The sequence below is a fragment of the Nyctereutes procyonoides genome, unplaced genomic scaffold, assembly GCF_905146905.1.
Source record: "Nyctereutes procyonoides isolate TBG_1078 unplaced genomic scaffold, NYPRO_anot_genome, whole genome shotgun sequence".
NCBI lineage: Eukaryota > Metazoa > Chordata > Mammalia > Carnivora > Canidae > Nyctereutes > Nyctereutes procyonoides.
This window is the reverse complement of record NW_026575046.1, coordinates 39483975-39500172: the sequence shown is the minus strand read 5'-3', so window position 1 is coordinate 39500172 and position 16198 is coordinate 39483975. Positions and strand designations below refer to the sequence as shown.

Below are 16198 nucleotides of genomic sequence, written 5' to 3'. Positions count from 1 at the left end.
TGTTCAAATTGCAAGACTTAGAATTCTCTTTTTTTATCAGAACAACATGCAGAAAAAATTAAAAGAAACTCAATTTGGAAAACTGGATTCATTTATAAGTGATTTGACTGAGCTGTTTCCTGAAGAGCAAAATAAATATGAGGAGTCTTATGGACTAGGTTGTCTGGAAGCAGTTGCTGAGACTCACAGTCTAGTACCAGAGGTACTAAAAGTACCAGAGGTTTATTAAGGTCAAAACAATGAAGAAAAGAACCAAAGGGATTGGGTAAAGGGAGAAATCTAATTGTCATGAAGGTACAATAAAGCTTCAGTGAACCCTGCCCCTCGCCACCTCCAGGATCTTCAGGAGCTTATGGACACACAGTTATTCCAGTATGGTCTAAAAAGGCAGGAGCAGGGTCTGTTTATCCCCACCTCTATCAAACACCAAATGTGAGTTGCCTTGGGCACAAGGATAGCTGGGAAGAAGAGAATCCTCTCTGTGGCCAAGGCAGCTCCTGAATGAGCCTACAGCTGAAGGCTGCCTGCTGACCACTTTCCCCCAATGTGTCAGCAAGCACTTCCATGCAGGGCACCAGGGTCATATGTGTGCAAGTCCATCTTGAGAAGGAGCAGTGGAATGAAAGGAGAGGAATAGAGAGAGACCCAAGAATGGTTTTGAAAATGGAGATACAGGAGCAATTTTGGAAAGGGGTGTGAGCAATGGCAACAGTAGCTTTTACACTGGAATGCCTGGTTGGCGGGGGAGTTAGATGGTGAAAAAAAAATGATGCTCTGTGCTCTGTTCAATTTAATTCTCTATGGGCATGTTTCAGCTTAAACAGCACCCCCTCAAGGCGCATTCCCTGACTCTAGCACCCCAATTATACTTCATTACAACCATATTTTCCCTTTCAAAACATTCGTCATACTCAGGATTATTTTTTCAATTCTTGCAGTCTCTGAGAAGCTGAAAATTTTATGAGGACAGGGAGGCATCTTTGTTGTTCATCACTGTTTCCTCAGTGCTTCATGTGGGAAAGGACAGTTATTAATGGTGGGGTTATTGATCACAAGAAGTGCTCAAGGTAAAGGATTCTAAAAAGAACACCTAAAGTATGGATAACAGAACTAAATTATGGGTACTTCAAGTGGAATTGGAATATGGGTAACTGTTACTATAATAAATATGATCATAATTAACTTGAATGATACTCCATGCCAGATATTATTTTAATTCTCAAAACAATCTGGAACAATCCATTTATGTGGAAAGGATATAACAATCTAATTATATTTCTTCACATGCAGGAACTCAACAACACAGAAGTTAAATAACTTTCCTAATTTCACATGCTTTGTATGTATTACAGATTTAAAACTGGCTCCCAATCCAGTGCTCTTAATGATTTTCCATTAGACCATTTTGCCTTTGAGTTTGCCATCCATAATCACGATATAATGAGACCGTTTTTTCTCATTATCAGGATTTTTTTTTAAGAAAATAGAGAATACATGATTTTGTGTTTTTCCTGCTGAAAGTGGATTCCCTTCCTTTTGCTCTTAAATCAAATGAATAGCTGAACAAGCACTTAGTAGTTACCCTGATCTCCTGTTAGCTGTGTTTGTCTTCTCTTATTCACCAGGGGACTCTGCAGACAGTATGAATGATTTAACATTGTCTTCTGTGCTTCTATAATGCAAAGATTAAAGTCATGGGATGTAGCAGAGATCAAATTGGGTTCAATTCTCACCTATTTTGGGGCAAAACAAATTTGAACTTGTTTTGTCACTTGTAACTGGAGGTGACGATGATGATGATGATGATGATGATGATGATAATGAATCTTAATTACAAGATCACTTGACAAATAAATAAGCTTGGTGCTTGTTACAGAGTAAGAAAATGGCAGAGAGAAAAAAAGCCTATTTTATTTTTTTCACTCTCACCCAAAATGTTTCCATGCTACTGATTGTACTGACTTAGAACAACTTGTTGTAAACTAATAGTAGCTAGTTAGGTTTATGTATGGTCAGTTGGATAATGGAACTTAAAAAAAATGATCCAACTGATAATCAATGCTATGATTCTCTTGGCTTATGTTTTTAAGTTTAGGGTTCAGTATTAGAGTTAAAGGTTCACCTGAGCAATGTGGTTGCTCAAGGTGAAAGTAACTAAGGTTGTAATAACCCTGAGGTTTCTTTCCTTTATATTTTTACATTGTATTTAAATTCAATTTGCCAACATATAGTATAATACCCAGTGCTCATCTTATTATGTGCCCTCCTTAATGCTTGTCACCCAGTTACCCCATGTTCCCACCCACCTCCCCTTCTGCAGAAGGAGAATTAGGGATGTTTCCTGGAGTTAGGGATCTCTCATGGTTTGTCTTCCTCTCTCATTTTTCCCCACTCAGTTTCCCTCCTTACTCTTATGGTCTCTTTCACTGTTTCTTATATTCCACATATAAGTGAAACCATATGATAATTGTGTTTCTCTGATTGACTTATTTCACTCAGCATAATAGAGTCTAGTTCCATCCACAATGATGTAAATGGTGGGTATTCATCCTTTCTGATTGCACTACTGGGTATTTATCCCAAAGATATAACCCTGTTTTTTATTCACATATGGCAGACTGTGAATCCAGTGTAAAACTTCAGAATTTCACCAGGTCCTAATAAGTTTCTTTTTTTTTTTTTTTTTTTTTTTTTTTTTAGTATCTTTATGCTGTAAGGAGTGTATTGTCTCCTCAGTTCTGTTCTAGCCTAAGGCCAACCATTCTCCTGTCAGAGTTCACAGCACACACTGCTAATCACTGAGTTTTTCTTTCCAGCTGAGCCTTGACAGGTCCTCCAAATCCTTCTCCAGCAGCCAAACAACTGATTGGAGTTGGGCTGAAAACCATGTATTATTCCAGGAATAGGAAATTAGAAAAGTGACGTTAGTAAGAGATAGAAGAATTAGGTAAGGCTTTATAAGTGAGGTCAGACTTTACTTTGGCCTTGACTTAAAAAGACAATGTAGAAAAGAAGAGTTTATTTCAATATTCTGATCCTAGTCTGTACCACTATGCAACATTTATGTATTAAAATATGCCATCCATTATTTGATTTCCTATCCATATCTTTAATAAGGGAGTAAGACAGGTTTATTTTTTTTTATAATTTCTTTTTTTTTTTTTTATTTATGATAGTCACAGAGAGAGAGAGAGGCAGAGACACAGGCAGAGGGAGAAGCAGGCTCCATGCAGGGAGCCCGATGTGGGACTCGATCCCGGACTCTGGGACCATGCTCTGAGCTGAAGGCAGAAGCTCAACCACTGAGCCACCCAAACATCCCAAGACAGGTTTTATACGAAGCTATTATTCATGTGTTCCTATCCTAATAAAGATAATTTTGATTTTCATCTCTACCACATATGGGAATACTCATTACCACAGATGACAAACACATAACTTTCTTCAACTAATTGCTAACATCATTTTGAGCAGCCAGCATATGCTTCCAATAGTGAGAAATAACAGATAAAAGACAAAATAAGGGAATTTGGGAGGGATAGATATTAGAGATTTTAATTTTCTGCTTCTTTAAAGGTCTCACGTCTCTCTGAAAACTTGATAAAACCTATCGACTCTCATGCTAAGAAATACACACTCGTTGAGAATTTTAAAGTATGTGTATGGTCTTACCACTAGAAGGATCTATGGATCACAACAGGGTAACCTTTGCTAGACTTGTGGCTTCCCAGAGTAAGAAATCAGATTACTAATGACCAATGTTTGAACGAGATTATGATTTTTCCAGTATTACAGCATCTTATGGGGCATGTTAGATTCTAAGTGGACTGAAGTTTCTTCAAACTTCTCTTAATCATTTTAGAGCACATTTTTTGTATATATTTATTGGGGTTGGATTTGTCAACAGATAGCATAACATCCAGTGCTCATCCTGTCAAGTGCCCCCCTCAGTGCCTATCACCCAGTCACCCCATCCCCCAACCCACCTCCCTTCCACCACCCCTGTTCATTTCCCAGAGTTAGGTGTCTCTCATTTTCTGTCACCCTCACTAATATTTCCCACTCATTTTCTCTCCTTTCCCCTAGAATCCATTTCACTATCTTTTATATTTCCCATATGAATGAAACATATAATGTTTGTCCTTCTCTGATTGACTTACTTCACTCAGCATAATACCTTCCAGTTCCATCCACGTTGAAGCAAATAGTGGGTACTTGTCATTTCTAATTGCTGAGTCATAGTCCATTGTATACATAGGCCACCTCTTCTTTATCCATTCGATGGACACCAAGGCTCCTTTCACAGTTGGGCTATTGTGGACATTGCTGCTATAAACATTGGGGTGCAGGTGTCCCGACATTTCACTGCATCTGTATCTTTGGGGTAAATCCCCTGCAGTGCAATTGCTGGGTCATAGGGCAGTTTTATTTTTAATTCTTTGAGGAACCTCCACACAGTTTTCCAGAGGGGCTGTACCAGTTCACATTCCTAACAACAGTGTAAGAGGGTTCCCCTTTCTCCACATCCTCTCCAACATTTGTTGTTTCCTGCCTTGTTAATTTTCACCAGTCTCACTGGTGTGACATGGGATCTCATTATGGTTTTGATTTGTATTTCCCTGATGGCAAGGGATGCGGAGCATGTGCTTGTTGGCCATGTCTATGACTTCCTCTGTGAAATTTCTGTCCATGTCTTTTGCCCATTTCATGATTGGATTGTTTGTGTCTTTGCTGTTGAGTTTAATAAGTTCTTTATAGATCTTGGATACTAGCCCTTTATCTGAGAGGTCATTTGTAAATATCTTCTCCCATTCTGTAGGTTGTCTTTTAGTTTTGTTGACTGTTTCTTTTGCTGTGCAGATGCTTTTACCTTGATGAAGTCCCAATAGTTCCTTTTTGCTTTTGTTTCCCTTGCCTTCATAGATGTACCTTGCAAGAAGTTGCTGTGGCCAAGTTCAAAAAGGGTGTTGCCTGTGTTCAATGAAGTTCAAAAATAGATATAAAGGTAAAAGAATAAATATATAGTAAAAATTGCTTAAACTATATCTTCATATGGTACTTTCCCATAAATACATATATTGTCATTTAAACAAGAATTGGATTATACTTTCATTTAGTCTGATTTTTTTTATGATTTTTAAAAAATATTTTATTTATTAATTTTTTTAGAGAGAAGGAGAAAGAGCAGGGGGAGGAGCAGAGGGAAAGGGACAAGCTGACTGTGCTGAGCTCGGAGTCAGAGGCAGGGCTTCATACCAGGACCCTGAAATCTGAACTAAAACCAAGAATCTGATGCTTCACCAACTGAGCCACCCAGGTACACCATGATTGTTTTTTTAAATATCATGTTTAGTATGGAGTTTTTTCAGTTTTTTCATAACATTAATTACTAGATATAAATTTAGAAACTTATTTGTTTTCCCACATTATGAACCAAAGATTGGTTTCTTGATTAGAGAATGCTTATTTTTAAGGTTTTTGATATGAGTGATGAGTCTCTATTGGCAACAATCTTTCTGCTATTGGCATATATTTTTGTGAAAATGTCAGTTAAGATTTCCTGCTCTGCCTTAGAAAAATAATGATCATGGGACCCAAAGTAGGCAATCAAATGTTATTTCTTTGAAATGTGAAAAGGAATAGTTGTGTCAAAAATATTCTTAGACAAAAATAAAAAAAATAAAAAATAAAAAATAAAAATAAAATATTCTTAGACATGGTTTATTTTATTTCAGGCTCCCTGAGAGATATTCATTAGCCCCTGCTTCCTATACCTCCACTCAGTGCTTTTCTGGCTCTAGTTGATCCTGTTCCCTCCAGTTCTTTGAACTTTGAGGCATCCTAATATTAAAATCCTTATCTGCCTCTTTTGGTTATAGTCTATTTCTAATGTCTCATCTAAGGATTCTGAAGGAGAGCATTTTTGTTTTTTAAGTTTCTCTCCATCAGGGTCAAATCAGCTTCCATTCCTATCAATAATATATGAAAGTGTTAAGGTAAGTTTCTGAAAGAAATGAAAAAAAAAATCCAAATGACAAATGTGAACTGGCAATGTTTTATTTAGAATTTGTTTGATCAGAAACAACATTCTCTCTTCTTTCATTGAAACCAATAATTCTGGGTGTGCAGTTAATATCGCAGTGAATAAATGAAATCTCAACCTCAAAATTAGACTCATTTTGTGATGGGGGCATAGTTCCTTCAGCAAACACAAGTGTTCTTATTATGTTCTATGGAGATTTTCTTTTTAACAGTATGCTTGGATCTCCTTTGGAGTCACTTTGAAACTTGTCCAATCTTGCCAGCAAGTGATCATCAACTAAATGTTTCTATGAAAAAACATCTAATTTATTGCAATGATTTGCAGATATAATTTTGACTCTCTATGTGTATCTTTATTTAACTGTATATAGCAGCAATGAATATATGAACATAAAAAATAGCAAATTACCTGTGAAACGGATGGAATTATTGTTAGGGTCTAATGGGCTTGAATAATACTATTTACATTTGAAGTTAAATCTAAATGTAGGGCAGCCCCGGTGGCTCAGCGGTTTAGTAGTTCAGCCCAAGGTGTGATCCTGGAGACCCGGGATTGAGTCCCACGTCCGGCTCCCTGCATGGAGCCTGCTTCTCCCTCTGCCTGTGTCTCTGCTTCTCTCTCTCCCCTCTCTGTGTATTCTCATGAATAAAAAAATGAAATCTTAAAAATAATAATAAAGAACAAATAAATACATAAATAAATCTAAATGTAAAAGAACAAAGAATTTAGCCAAAAGAAAATGCAGGTATTTAGTTATGAAGATGATATGATTACTGACACTAAAGCTGAAGATAGTTGTTGAGAACAGATTAAGATATTCCCTTCCTTGGGAATGGAGGCAGAGAAGGAAATCTTTAATTAAGGCATGTGTGTGCCTATGTGCAGGGGATGCTGGGAGTCTCCAACAGCAATAAACTTTTAAAAATAAATTGATTCAACTCAAAATAGAACAGATGGTGTTTAATCAAGGTAATATATATCTAGGATTATGAGGAGTAGGTATACTAGTAATTATTGGTGAAAAAAGTATACATCAATTTGAAATGTTGACAATATTGAGGTAGAGGGAGTTTACTACCATTTCAACTAAAATAATATTGAACTACATACAGAATCAGCTCTGTACTGTGATCATTCCATTGAAAAATACATTCAGTGGAAAAGAATATATGGTAAAGGAGATGTGTATGTTGATTTTGGCAGCAAAGTACCTACATTTGAAAACAAACTCTAATTATTGGCAAACTAGCTAATCATTTCAAGTATCCATTCCCTAAAATTTAAAGTGAAATCTAATACAACTAGTCTCTGTATTTTTGTGAAGTTTAAATGTACATAGTGGTCTAACATTTGTAAGTAATCCAGAATGGTAAACTTCTATTATCTTAAAATGATCAAAGGATTTTCACTCATGTCTTATATTTTACAATTGTGATTGCTGTGCGTTAAACCATTATGTTTCAAACCAGATTAATTGCTAATTTATATCAGGGTTTGTTATTAATGATACTGTTAACATACTCTGTTTGGGAGGACTGTCTTATGCCTTGCAGTATGTTTACCAGCATCCCTGGCCTCTACCCGCTCAATGCTCATAATAGCCTCCCTCCCTTCTTGTCCTGATAATAAAAAAAATGTCTCCAGATATTGCCAAATGCCCACTGGTTGTGAACCACTGAACTAGGTAAAATGGTTGGTTGATGGTTTTTGGAAACCATTTCATGGATTTTATTATTATTATTAAAGGCAGGTGCTAAACCGCTGAGCCACCCGGGCTGCCCAATTATTATTCTTTTAATGACCATGTGTATGTGTTCACGTACAAGAGTATTCACTAAAATTTTCTAGTAAATAAAAAAAAATACTGAATTGTAATATGACAGTAAACACCTGTGAAGGCAGTCACCCATCTTTGAAATACTGTTATGGTTGAAACTTAAGTGGATGGTCCAATGTGTATTGTATGCTTAACTCCATCCATCCTCATCTTTCATGGCACCTAAGGGATCCTCTTAGAACACAAACTGAAAACCACTAGCTCAGAGGAAGAACCCAGAGGGGAGGAATCAAGATGATAATTAGAAAACAATTGAGCTAAATCTTAAGTGTATCCTATGTATAAATCAAATGCTAACTTTCACTGTGGAATCAAAGCCAATGGATTCTGAGTAACACTGTTTCTGTACTTGTATGATATTTTTAGCTGCTGAACTTCTCTTACTAGAGAAATCACATCTATCTCAAATGTGGTGCTAGGTATCATCAGTACAGAGAAGTTTTCATCAGAATCTTTGATTAGTAGCATGATAGGGGATTCATCTATGTATCTTTTTTTACTATATCCCAAGGCACTTTGAAGACTGTGTATGACACATTAAGTGTATGAAAAGTATTTGTAGAATACATGAGTGAATAAGTAAAAGGTGAAAGAATTTATCTTATTCACCTTCAATCACTCTCCTACCTGCTCGAAGGGTTCTGGGCATCTGTCCCAGATGAGAACCTATAATTTAGGTTGTCAGATAAAATTTACAATGCCTGGTTAAATTTGAATTCCAGATAAACAATCTTTTAAAAAACATTTTAATATTACCCTTTACCACATTTGATGCATATTTATATTTTAAAAATATTGTTTTATCTGAAATTCTAATTTAACTGTTCATCCTGTATTTTTACTTGCCAATACTGGCAACTATACCTGGAAATCTTTAATCAATCTTCTTTGCTCATAAGCTTTCCCTCCTCCTAGAATATTCTTCCCTCCTATTATAGCCTTTCTCTTTTTATTTACCTTTCCTTGTCATCTCTAACTAGTTCTTCAAATGTCAGCATAAATACTGCATTCCTTGAAAATCTTTACTGCTTTTCCACAACAAATTGGACTCTCTATATTATATGGCATAATAGTACCCTGTAGTTCTTCATGATATGTTTCATAATCTAAATTAAATTATTATGTATGTATTTATTGGTTTCTATGTTTGTCTCAAGCTAGAGTTTAAACCCCATGCCAACAGGATCTGGATCTGTTTTATTAAATGCTACAGTTCTAGCACCAATTATTAACAGCTCCATTATTAGTGGAATGAATATTTTGATGCTATTCATCTGGAATAGTTCTGCTATTGGCTTGATGTATTATTAGAACAAAACAAAATAATTTTTTGCATGGAATGGAAAACAATTTCTGCATAGAATGAAATACTCAAATGCCCATTAATATTGAAATATCCAAATATCCATTAATATTTTGATGTTAGTGTTTAAAAAAAGAGCTAAATTCAACATTAATCAATTTATTCACTCAAACATGCATGGGAATTAGTGGCAAATACATATTTCACTAAAAATGGGCAATTTAGTTTGTGTTCAAAGAGTTGACCTTTTTCTTAATTCATTCTCAAGTCCCAAAAGCCATGTCCCTTACCACTGAGCGTGAATCAACAGACTGTTTGAGGGCTTGAAATACCATAGAACCATAGTGTTTCCCATTGGAAGGGAACTTAGAATCATCTAGCATAGCCTTTTCTGAAGGGGATTATGTAAAACATCCTTTCCAATGTGCTTTGTGTTAAGAGGTATCCGAGATCAAGTAATTTGGAAACACTCTACCCAAAGCCTATGGGGATATTCATTATAAGAATGATTAATAAGTATTTTACAGTAAAGAAAGTCGTTTATCTGATATCAAACCCACCATTACTTAAGATTATGTGAATGAGAAATTCTTTTTTCTTTAATTTATAATCATCCACAAAACTTTGTGAAATGTTTATCTGTGTGAGAAAATTGAGGCATAGAATGAGAAATTAACTTTTCCAAATGTATGCAGTTATATGTAAGTAGAAAACAAGTCCCCTGATACCTACTCCATATTTCAGATGTCAATTTGAGAAGTTCACATTGGGAATTTTTTGAATGTGGATATGTTTCTCTCAAATGTAAGAGGATATTAATGATGATATTACTCTAACTTTCCTATGTGAATTGCTTATGAGATGTATGTTTTTTGTTTCATTTTCTTTTCTAGCATCACAGTAGAGATAGACAAAGTAGAAATAAAAATCTATGTTGGATGATCTGGTACAAATCTCTAAAGGGAAAGAATACTCAAAAATATTTCTTCTCCATATATTTCATTCTGCATACATGAACCAAATCAAAAAAAAAAAAAGAAATATCTATTATGTGCAAAACACTATTCAAAAAACTGGAGATATGGATGTGAAGAGGAAAGTCAAACTCCCTTTTCTGTCTAGAAAAGAGACATTTAAAATAGAGTGTATGTGTGTGTGTGTGTGTGTGTGTGTGTGTGATATTATTTTAGAAAATGATGAGCCACAAAGACTATTAGAGTATGACAAAAGTACATAATGTGTATTTTAAATAGCATGGTCAGGAATGACCTCCATAAAAGTAACATTTAAATACACTCTTGGTTGAATTTAGGAAAGTAGTGAAGATATTCTTGCTGAAGGAGCAACAAATGAAAATGTTTAGGAATGGGAGTAAGCTTGACACTTTTGAAGACAAAACAGGAAATCAATGTCTCTAAAGTAAAGTGGGAGAAAGACAGTAGTTGGTGATGATGTTGGGGAATTATGTAAGGCCTTACAGACCATGATACTGAATTTAAATCATATATTATAAAGGGATAGTGAGTCATTTGAGTCTTTTGATCATATTGTCATGGTCAGTCATTTCTTCATTCTCTTTTTTGTTAGAAGACAGTATGCAATCAGTAGTTTGTGTCTGTCTTGTTCACTGCTTATATCCCTCTTATCTAGCATAGCACATATATAAAGCATTAGGCATTCATTAAGCATCTGTGAAGTCTAAATGAATATAAATATGGTCCCACAATGTTAGTGAAACTGTATTTCTGCTATGAAGGGGCAAAAGCTAAAGTGATTAGAATTTAGAATCAAAGACATGTATTTGTACCAAAATAGATGACTTGGGCAGTATTCTCTTTCCCCATAAGCCCTCCTTATTTTCATAAGGGAAATCAACCAAGATGCAAATGCTATTACTTCAGGCTGTGCCTTTGTAGACTAAACTTTGTCCTTCAAACAGAGTGCTCATGTTAATTATAATAGAACAGTGGGGAATATTAAAAGCTTAAGATATTCTGCAGGTTTACATCACCAAAATACATCAAATTGAATATTTGGCAAGTTTCTCTTTATAACTGAATTGGCTCAGCTCTCATTTAAGGTAACACATTAAATACAAAGTAAAAGAACTTCTGCTTGGAATCTGCAAAAAATGTTAATCTAGATCTTCCCAGCCAATATCAAGGAACTTCATTAATCAAAATGAAACTATTATTAAAGCCTCTAATATTTACATAGCTTTGTGCTAAATGTTGTGGAAACTCTTTTCGTGATTCTGTCCTGTACTTTAAGGAATTTTCTCTTCCTGGCCCTTTCTCTAATTTTTATCCTAGTACACTGCTATTTATTCTTTATAACCAGGATTAAATCTCTATTTTGTGCAAAATTCATTGCCCATCTTTTATGTCCTCATAACTCTTCATCCATAGACCTTCTTACATTTTCCAGAATTCATAATTTCACAAATTCATCATGTCCACTTGATTGAGACCTTTCCTAGGTGGATTCTAATACATCTTCTCCATATCCTCAAATATTAGTCAGCGTCTGGGATGTGATGTGCTCCCAGTAAATATGAGCTCAAAGAAGGGCTGTAAAGTTAATGTAGTAAAGATACAGTTCTTGTTTACAAGGAACTTCTATCACATTCAAGCTAAAATATGAATTTAATAAAATAAATAGATTTCATTTATTAAAATGTTAATAAAATAATGAGAAAAACAGTAAGGTACCAAACTTTCTGGATACAGTTCAGAAAAGAGATTATAATTACTGCAGAAAAACTTCATTAAAACAACTTGAGGATTGGCAGCCCGGGTGGCTCAGAGGTTTTAATGCCACCGTCAGTCCTGGGCGTGATCTTGGAGACCTGGAATCGAGTCCCACATCGGGCTCCCTGCATGGAGCCTACTTCTCCCTCTGCCTGTGTCTCTGCCTCTCTCTCTCTCTGTGTCTCTCACGAATAAATAAATAAAGACTAAAAAAAAAGACAACTTGAGGTGATTGTCTCACATACAGAAGATAGAGGTGATTTAACAAATATCAGTGGAGGTTGTTGAATTGATACTTGCCTGTGTAACTGAAATGACCTTGATACTGAGGAGAATAACACTACACTTGATAAGATTGATACCTACTTTGAATTCACTGTTCTAATAATTAAACAGGGGTTCTTTACAGAGTTTGTTGGGGGAAGAAATGAACTACACAAAATTTTGTGTACTTTAACTTAAGCTAAATTAACTGGCCACTAGCAATGATTTTGAAGATTAATTTCTCTTGAAGAACAAAACCAAAAAGGTGTTTGGAGAGAAAACTAGCTTCAGAGCGAAACAAAGAAGTAGCTTTCTGCCATCTGATTCCTTTTCTTTTTTGCATGGTAGTAAGCACTGCTTGGCAGCTTAAATTCAGTACCAAAATTTAGAACCAAGGTGCTACAAATTAAATAAAGGGTTAAAGAAATCAATTAGTGCACATTTACATAATATTTTCTATTTGTCTAGATTGCAGTCCAGGTCTTTTGATTATGCTGGAAGCATAATCCTTGCTTCACATTCATGGATAATTTCGATCTTTCTCTGGAGATGAATGAACACATAAGGATGAGAGAACAAGTTAATGTTTATTATGTTGCTACTTTCTATATTGACCACAATGATCAAATTAGGTAGAGATAAAGTTTTCTCAGATATAATGGTATGAATTAACCTTTTATAGACTGTGAGGACAGAGTGTCTGGTGTATTTGAGTCCCTAGAAAAACTACCTTTGACTAGAGTTAAGACCCAGTACTGTGGGCCTAATTTATAATCTACAGGATTGTAATAAATGATGTAGTTAGATGTTTTGTTTTGTTTGTTTTGTTTTAAGGACAGGAAGAAAACAAGTGAATTTAAGTTGGAGATAGCACTTTTATATTCACTAATAGAATTTGATTTAGGGTGGTGGCTCCATATAATTAGGCTAGGAAATTTATTTATTTATTTATTTATTTATTTATTTATTTATTTATGCTAAGAAATTTAAAAAAAATGTTTGAACTAACCATTTGTGGAAAGGAGACAAATATAAACTAATTTTTACAGATTTTTTTCTTTGTCTTTTACTTTTTCTCTTTTTCTTCTTCTTTTCTTTCTTTTTTTTCCCTCTTCTCTGTATCCTCCTAACCTTTCTCCTAGTTTACTTGCTTTCTCCTGAAAAGTGATGATAAGATAAAAAAATATATAAGGGCTGAATATCAATCTCAATTGTCTGTATGATAGGTTTATATCAAATTACTTAGATGAAAGATACCAATGTTCCTTTGACATAATGGCAAATCAGATTTTGAGTGCTTTATATAACATGCTGGTAACTGAAAAAAAATATTTTTGAGGAACATTTTTCAAGAAAATTCACTTTTTCTCTTAGTATGTTATGAAATTGAGAGCTTTGATGTAAGTTCACTTCACTAATGCTGCATCATAAAGTGCCTTACCTTCTTACTCTACACTCTGCTCTGTTAGAAGGCTTAGCTGACAATTGTGATTTTCCGAGGAATGGCAACTGATCAAGGAGAAAGTCGCAGTCAGCAGTGTTGCCATGGCATGTTGTTGTCGGTGAGGATTCATGGAGTGCACTTTTCATGGGCAGATGAATATGTGCCTGCTAAAGATTGGCCCTGAAGGAGAATGACGTCAGTTCAGCACCTGCCCTTCTGCAACATGCTGGGCCCTTTGATTACTGGAAATAGCTACACTGAGTGGTCTGGGCTGGCCTGGGATATAACAACTGCTGTGTTCTTTTCCTCCCCCTAGAAGAACACAAATGACTGTGTTTAGGAAAGGGGTCTGAGTAGAAAGCAGATTTCTCACTTCATGTGTTTTTCATTGAGTTCACCACCATTATCCACATAAGGAGGTAGGCATAGTTGGCCATGACCTGGAACACTCTTAAGAGGTTTTACTAAATTTAAAGAATTGGTTTAAAATCTGAGTACATGAAACTACAAAGGGTATGGTGGGAGGCACTTGGAATGATATTTGTTCTCCCTATTGTGATTTCTGTTAAATTAGTGATGTCAACACTATCCGAACCAATTTTACTTGTAAGATATGGTGCCTAGGACCATAAAGCTTTTGAAGGGCTCTGACAATGTTTAAAATAATATATAAAACTCACACGCACATATATGAACACAGAGAAATTAAAATTAGTAACTGTTAAATTGTTCACAAATCATTTTCTGGCAATTAGACAATTATGGTTCACTGCAATTCTTACATAAATGTAAAAATCATAAAGTATAATCAAACCTAATAAGGTTAAAGTTATTTAAAAAATGATGTACCTCATAAACTGAAAATCATGAAACTTAGAACATTCACTTTATTTATTATAATTATGACTTTTATGGGTTTGTGCATATATTTTAATATGCCTAATACAACATGGGGTATGGGCTCCCAGCATAGAAATATATGGACCCTGAAGGTCCTAAAATGGCCCTGCTCTCATCTATTTGCATAAAAATTATGAAGTCTTTTTCTTTGTCACCCATCCATTTATGTCTTTCTCTTCCCAAGCCACCAGAGTCTGCTTCACCACTGTCATCTGAATCACTCCAATTTTTTAGCAATAGTTCTTTCTGCCTCCAACAGTGCCTCTCTCATAAGTAGTTCCTACTGCAGCTTAATGAAATCACCCATACAATTCTGACCTTGTTTATCCTTCTCAGTGGCTTCTAGTGCTATCAGAGTAAAATTCAATCTTTTTAACATGGCAGAAAATAACCTCCCAGCCAACCCACTTCCATATACTCCTCTTTCTCAATCTCAACCATTGGCTTCTCTTTCCCATGTGCAAACGCTATCTTTTACTCATATGGAATTTCTTGTAGTTCTTTAAATAGCCAACATTTTTCTCTCCTTTGGGCTTTTGCATGTGATGTTCTCTCTAATGGAAACATTTCCTTGTTCTTCACCTTTTTGTAAAATGGATAACATCTCATCATCGTTGAGATTTTAACTTATAAAACACTTTTTCTGCTTCCCAATTGCTTCTCAGCCTTTTGGCTAAGATCAAGTGTAGTATCTACTTCCCAAGATAAATTGGATGATGGTTTTATTGGCTGCTAAATCTCTTCCCCTTTCCCTTCTTGAGCCCTCCTCTTTCCAATCATAATATTCTATTAATGGTTCTGTCTATATGTTGTGTTGCTTGTTTGCTTGTTTTGGTTCTTTCTATATGTTATAGTCAAGTCTCCTTCTCTGTATTTTTTTATACTATTTTCCTCTTTGGAATTCCCTAGGTCATTCTTTTAGTATTTAACTATTATGCATTCTCCAAAGTCTTTAATTCATGCCACCTCCAAGAAGCCCTCTCTGGTTACTGCTCTGAATTGTAACAAGAAATAATTCTCAGAACACATAGCATACATTATGTATATAATTTATTCAACATTTGCCATATACTGGGCAGTCCGGTGGCTCAGCGGTTTAGCACTGCCTTCAGCCCAGGGTGTGATCCTGGAGACCCAGGATCCAGTCCTACATGGGGCTCCCTACATGGAGCCTGCTTCTCCCTCTACCTGTGTCTCTGCCTCTCTCCCTCTCTCTCTCTCTCTCTCTCTCTCTCTGTATTTCATGAATAAATAAAATCTTAAAGAAAAAAAATTGCCATATACTTCTCTGAAACATTGCTGGTGTCTTGTCATATATGTTTATTCAGCTCTGGTATGAACAGTTCTGAAAGACAAGAACCAATTGCAAGTTCCTAGGGCAAAAATACCATATATCCCCTGAAACACCTATCAAAGTGATCTATCTACACCTTAGAAGTTGATAAAGAAATAAAATAATTAATTGAATCAATAGTGTATATGTGACAAAATAATGATTTTATTGAATAAATAATTATGGCAAATAGGAAGGGGTCATTTTAGAACAGTTAAAAAATTATGAAAAATTATTTAAAAATCAGATTATAGGGCAGTCCAGTGGCCCAGTGGTTTAGCGCTGCCTTCAGCCCAGGACATGATCCTGAAGATCTGGGATCAA

At 35.3% G+C, this 16198-nt stretch overlaps 1 pseudogene; it reads left to right on the top strand.

The window, feature by feature from the left end:
- Window positions 1–15194: 15194 nt before the first annotated feature.
- On the top strand, window positions 15195–15284 carry LOC129510040 (U2 spliceosomal RNA; annotated as a pseudogene).
- Window positions 15285–16198: the final 914 nt, after the last annotated feature.